We start from the raw sequence: 7,264 nt of genomic DNA on the forward strand, positions 1-7,264 counted from the left end.
GACATTACTAGAAAAGTAATATAAATTAAACATGTTTCCACCTCCATGCAAAACCATGATCCTACATACCTACACTTCAAGCAAGGCTCACAGAAAGCCCAGACAAGGACAAGTACAGGAAGACAACAGGGGAGAAAGTCATATGGCCATGGATCAAAATAAAACATTCTAATTTAGTCTTCTGTAGGATATAACCGGAGTCAGTACAGTCACAAATGGTGCAAATGGTGCTTTGGTCGGGAGGGAACAACATTCTTTTTTTTTTTTTTTTTTAAGATTTTATTTATTTATTTGAAAGATCACAAGTAGGCAGAGAAGCAGGCAGGCGGGGGGGGGGGGGAAGCAGGCTCCTTGCTGAGCAGAGAGCCCAATGCTGGGATCGATCCCAGGACCCGGGGATCATGACCTGAGCCGAAGGCAGAGGTTTTAACCCACTGAGCCACCCAGATGCCCCAGAAACAACATTCTTCATACTGAAGTTTACATCAAGGAAGACCACCTCGCCAAAACTCCCCTCTGTGTGACTTTCAAGGTCCTTTCTAATCTGACCTCTTCTTCCCTCTCCAGACTCAATACATCTACTGTCCCCTGCTCCACAACCACTAGACAGAAGTTCCAACTGCCCCAAGCTTCTCTCAGTGTTCCATATGTGCCATGCTCTCTCTGGGATCCTGAGATCTGCCATCTCAGGTGATGGCTGTTTCCTCTAGGGCACTCTCCCTAAACCCCCTAATCAGCAGAGATACTGATATTCCTTGAAGAAGACCTAATTCAAGGTGTCTTCTCAGCCCATGTGGGTACATGAGCTCTATTAGGCCAGTCAGATTCTCTTCTGGGAATTTGGTTGGAAACTGAGCACAATAACCCCATAGTTCATATTAGAAATAAGAAGAGAGGTAAACTCATTTGGGTTGCCAATGTGGGGCACTCACATTCTGCCATGTGCATGAAGAAATAATAATAATAATAATAATAATAATAATAATAATAATAGCAGCCAGCCTCCAGAGAAGGAAAGAGATGCCCAGAAAAAACAAATGTGCAAGAGCACATGGCATCAGGAAGATGAAAAACAGGAAACCCGCTGCTTTTTTTTCCAACAGCTCTATATCCTATCCATTTAGTTTCCTGGGAATTACCTCTAGCCCTATGTGAAATTACCCAATTTCTGCTACCCTTAGTGGGTTTCTGTCACTTGTATCCAAATGGTTCCTGACTCAAACTCTCCTCCAGTGTGTGCTGATGGCATTCTGTCCTTCTAGTATTTGTACTTGTTGCGTCTTTGCATTGGCTTGTTTATTGACCTGGAGTTTTCACCAACTTTTCATCTCCATTGGGACAAAGACTACGTGTATCAGGGTCACAACATGTGGTATGGAGCACTGAATATGTAAGAAAACAAATATTTGTTGAATGAATGAATGGCTTCTTTAAAAAAAAAAGTTATTTATTTGAGAGAGAGAAAAAGAGAGAGCACAAGCAGCGGACAGTGGGGTAGAGGGAGAGGGAGAAGCAGACTCCCTGCTGAGCAGGGAGTCCAATATGGGACTCGAACCCAGGACCCCAGGATCATGACCTGAGTCAAAGGCAGACGCCTAACCAACTGAGCCCTTGCGGTGCCCTGAATGAATGACTTCATATAAAACTTCTGATGCTTGGGTGGACTATGGAATATTCTCAGTTCTCTCTCTTCTGTGGCTGTCTAAGTTTTCAAGTCATAGCCCTGATTGTAAACACCTGTCCAGTGTTTAACAAGAGGAAAAAATTCTTCATATAGGGAGTTGTTGTCTAAGAAATCTCAGTTAATCTTGTAGAACATTAGCTTATCGTGCATTAGAAATCTATGCAGGCCGAGGTGCTTGGGTGGCTCAATCAGTTAAAAGTCTGACTCTTGATTTCAGCTCGGATCACGACCTCAGGGTTATGAGAACAAGCCCATGTGGAGCTCTGTGCTGGGCATGAAGCCTGGTTAAGATTCTCTCTCTTCCTCTCTACCACTCCCCTCCCCTTCATGCTCCCTTTCTCTCTCTCTAAAAAGAAAAAGAAAGAGAAAGAGAAAAAGAAACCTACGCTGGCCTTCAGATTTTTTTCCTCAGCTTAAAAATAGTCAAAATAAAGATCAGTTACAGAGATTCTGAGTGTCAGAGGGTCTCATCGGCAGCTGCTGAGGGTGGGCCACACAGGCAGCATGAGAAGGAAGTAGGCAGCCTCTCAGAGCACAGTCTGGGTCCTGACTGACAGCCAGCACAGTAATGGGGATGTCTGTCCTACAATTGCAAAGAACTGAATTTGGCCAACAACCTGGAAAGAACTTGGAACTACTCCATCCCAAGAGCCTCCGGGAAGGAATGTAGGCCTTGATTTAGGCCTTGTGAGCTTCTAAGAATTGAGCCATGCTGTTCCTGGACTTCTGACCTCCAGCATTGTAAGATAATAAGTATGTGCTGTTCTAAGTGGCTAAATCTGTGGTAATTTGCTACAGCAACAATAAAAGACTAATATATGCAATAACTTGGATAGCTCCCCGGGGACATATGCTGAATGAAAAAAATCCACTCTCCAAAGGTTACATAGTAAATTCTTCCATTTATGTAATATTTTTGAAATGACTAATTATAGAAATGGAAAACAGAAAGAGGCTGGGGGAGGTGGGGAGGGAGCTGGATATGATTAAATGGACAGCATGACAGATTCTTACATTGATGAAATCATTCTGTAACTTGACTGTAGTGTTGGTTACATAAATCTACACAAGTAATAAATACACACACACACACACACACACACACACATACACAACTGCATGTAAGACAGATGAAACCTAAATGAGGTCAGTGGATTGTATCAATGTCAATATCCTGGTTGTGATATCACAAACTACAGTTATGCCCGATTTGACCACTGGGGGAAACTGGGTTAAGGATAATTGGGGTCTCTCTGTATTTCTTCTTACAACTACACGCTAATCTACGATTGTCTCAAAATAAAAGGTTAATTTAAAAAGGGCTTAAGAGGGGCGCCTGGGTGGCTCAGTGGGTTAAGCCGCTGCCTTCGGCTCAGGTCATGATCTCAGGGTCCTGGGATCGAGTCCCGCATCGGGCTCTCTGCTCAGCAGGGAGCCTGCTTCCCTCTCTCTCTCTCTGCCTGCCTCTCCATCTACTTGTGATTTCTCTCTGTCAAATAAAATAAAATAAAAATCTTAAAAAAAAAAAGAAATGTTTAAAAAATAAATAAATAAATAAAAATAAAAAGGGCTTAAGAGATATAAAATGCTTATGTTGCAAGTAATATTATTTTCAGTTTATGTATTCATGCTATGAAAACCATTGCCTTCAGGGCACCCGAGTGGCTCAGTGGGTTAAGCCTCTGCCTTCAGCTCCGATAATGATCTCGGGGTCCTGGGATGGAGCCCCGCATCGGGCTCTCTGCTCAGCGGGGAGCCTGCTCCCCCTCCTCTCTGCCTGCCTCTCTGCCTACTTGTGGTCTCTCTCTGTGTCAAGTAAATAAATAAAATCTTAGAAAAAAAATGTCTTTACTTAATTATCACGGTGAAAGCAGAAAGATTAAGTCTATTACATTATCATTGCTTTGACTTCAAAATGAACTGAAAAGTAAGGTAAAGTCCAGTCCTGCCAATGTGTTGTTCACTTGAGCTTGCATTATGATGGCTGTCTTTCAGCAACATTTTTTCCCTGCAGACATCCCTTTAGAGGACATTTGTCCATTTGGTGGCAATTATGCCACCTTAAAACTAGATAATTGTATTCACAAATCCACTTAAATACATAATGTCAGTTTCCTCTTGCTGCTGTAACACATTACCACACATTTAGTGGCTTCAAACAACACAAATTCAATATTTTTACCGTTTGGGAAGTGGGAAACCCAAAATGGATGTCTCTGGGGGAAAATATGAAGGTGCCAGCAGTGCTGTGTTCTTTCGGGAGGCTAGAGGGGCAGCTGGGCGTCCAGGACTGTTCCAGCTTGCAGAAGGAGCCTGAGTTTCTTGGCCTGGGGCCCCTCCCACAGTCCTACCACTGTTTCCTGTGACTCTGCAGCCTCCCTTCTTCCCTTATTGTAAGGACTCTGGCAATGCCTTTGGGCCTACCCAGATAACCCAGATAACCCAGATAACCTCCCCATCTCCAGATTCTTTACTTATTCACATCTGCATAGTTCCTGTTACGGTGGGAGGTAGTATCCCCAGGCTCCAGGGATGAAAGCATAGACCTCTTTGGGGCCATCATTCTGCCTGCCCATGGGACTCACACAAACTGCAGCCTGTCACACTGTGCAAAAATGTGCAGATGTGGGAGGACTCGCGGTCACTCCTCTGTGGTGGTGGTGGCACTCTCGTCAGGCTATCCAATGGACCAGGTCCCATGAGTATTTCACCTAGAGAAGGCACCAGCTTTAATTCCTGTGTTAAATATCATGAAAACTGAATATCCTTTTTATTTTATTTTTTAAACAGTTATATATTCTGACATTCTTTCCATGCCTCACTGGATGGCTGTGGAATCCTGAGGTTAGGGGTCCCCAGTCGGAGGCCACTGCTCTCAACAAGCAGTATTCAACAACTCCTCACATCTGGGCAGCAAGGCCCAACCACAGACTTGTTGTCATAGTGTTTCATTTCATGGAACTGTTCATTCAATGCAAAAAAACACTGCAAAGTAGATACAGTTTCTATTTATACCGGAGGTTTCTCCAGCCAGGAAGCTCAGGAACTTGACAAAGGACAAAGCTACAAATCTGCTAACTGAGGAACAGCCATCTTCCATCACAACCCTGCCCCTCCACAACAGGGAGGAAGGGTTCCGGGTAAAGGAGGAGCAAGGTTTTAGATATCAAGGGAGAGAACATCCTTAGTTTTCCAGAAAGCCAGCAACAGTAATGGCAGTGAAAGCAGAGGGCCTGGTACAAAATGCAGGGTAATTTCACACTGGCTGCTGAGACAGCAACTGATCTCCTCATGCTCAGACCCTTTACACAACCAGGACCAAGACCTGCCACAAAAACCACTAGGGCTCCAAGAAGTCAGAAAAGAAAAGAAAAGCTGTATTGTTTGGGGCACATCTTTTCTTTTGTATTTCATGAGGTCACAAAATAGTTCTAAGGCTCCCCCCCAACTCTACTTTGTGGCTTGCTTTCGGAGAGGATATTACAAATAATAGCAATTCCATGACAGGCATTCTTTTTTTCCTAAAAGGTTCAGAGAAGTCCAGAGGACACAAGGCTATTTTTATTCAATGGGGCTTGGGAGTCAAAATAGAGGAAGAGCTGTGTGCTGGTGTCCTTCTGATAAAGGGAACAAATGCATTCATGAGCGATCTTGAAAGGATGACACAAGCTAATGGAAAATCAGGGAAATGCAGATGTAATTATACAGAAAATCACAAGACACGGGCTTAGAGATAATTTGGAACAGCACGACTGAGCAGCAGAGGAATATGGAAATTGGTAACTGATCAACGGTAGTAGCTTGCCCAAATTTTGAGGGGTGATTTCCAAGGTCTAATAGACAGATTACCTAAAAAGCATTTAGTGGATCTTAGCTCTAACACTGACTTACTTTAATATTCAACTAAATGCTAATTTTGGCTTCATGAATCGTTTTATGCATTCCATCCATGGAGTTGGAAACACTGATCTTTAGATTGTTGTGGAACAAATTAATTAGACCTGTAAATGGCTTTTAAACTACAAATAATGAGAACCAAATATTTGAAAGTGACACCAACACCGGGGCTTGCAAAATGTATATAGGTTTCTGTTTGCTGGGATGATTATCTATTTGTGAGAGTTGCATATGTAAGCCAAACCTCTTAATTGATTTACTTAGAAAATAACATTGAGGTCACATTATATTAGCAAGGGAAAATGGAAAGCAGAATTAATTACCTTGGTACTATAAGCTAGAGTAAACAAATGTTGCTTCAATTATCTGATTCTTTCAGATGAGACTTTTGGGGTATAAATGATCTGAATTTCATTGTTACTGAATTTCACTTTGCTCAATTAGACAAAGTCTAAAAGAGTAAGAAAGGCAAATCCTCCTAAAGGACTTTTTGTTGAGTAACTCCCACAGAGCTGACATTGCCAGAACATGCCTTTTATATCCTGGCTAAATATTTGACCAGCACCTTAACTTTCCAGTTTTATAAGAATGAAAACTGAAATGGTCAAAATAGTATTTTCACAACTGTCAACTAATTCAGTTACAATTATAGGAAAATAAAATACCATGTAGGAAGCTTGCTGAACACATGTACTAATATCAGATTTATTTTTTTAATCATAGCAATAGCTCTGGACATGCTGATTTCGTGGATATGAAAAATTTAGAAAACACTTGGTTTTAGATCATTACACAACAGATTGCTCAAAGGGCTGGAGGTTATAATTCAAGAGGAAGTTACTTTGGACCTGGGATAATATACTTTTATTTTTCAAAGGCTTTTGGGTTCGGGATGCCTGGCAATTTTAAAGCCACGTGGGACTGAAGAGCTACTTGATTAAGTGCTATCTCCTCGCCAGCCCTTAGTCTTTACCGAGACGCCTGCCTCTGCATTTATAGGTCATTTCCCCAACCAGACAGGAAAAAAAGTTTTCCAGGAAAGGAAAAACAGCAGTTTTTGTTATTTGTTTTTTAAGCACAATTTCTAGGCCTTGTCCTAGATTTTCTGATTGAGCAGTTTTGTGGGTGTGACCCTGAAATGTGTATATTCAAAAAAGCATCCCAGGCGATTCCGCGATCCAACTATTTGTGAAAACCACCGATGCGAGTCCAACCTCTTCCCTTTGGGGATGCAGAATCTGTATGCCTTGTCCTGAGTCAGACGAAGTCTAAGCTCCCTAACTCCTCACCAAGCCAGGCTGCTGGGCTGCTCCTGAGATCCCTCCCATCCCTGGAAGTGTGAATTCAGGACAAGGGGAGTGTGAGGACCTGGCCAAGCCTGCACCACAGGTGGAGGGGAGAGTGGCCAGCATTAAAGATGGTTACTTTGCCCCATTTCCTTCCCTGGGAAATTTTAAAACCAAGAGAAAAGTTCCACTGGCTGATAATTCAATAAATGAAGTCCTGCCTGAAAATAGGGAAATGGGCTAGATAATATCTTGATGGCATTTCTTCAAGCCCTGGAACATTCTATGCATCTATGTAGTCACAAAAGGAGCCCGTTTGCACTTTCACTTTCTTCTGTAAATGCTTTTCCCAGAAGCTTCCACAAATGGAAGAAACTTACTTTCCATCTCCATATTT

This window comes from Mustela nivalis, assembly GCF_964662115.1.
Source record: "Mustela nivalis genome assembly, chromosome: 15".
Lineage (NCBI taxonomy): Eukaryota > Metazoa > Chordata > Mammalia > Carnivora > Mustelidae > Mustela > Mustela nivalis.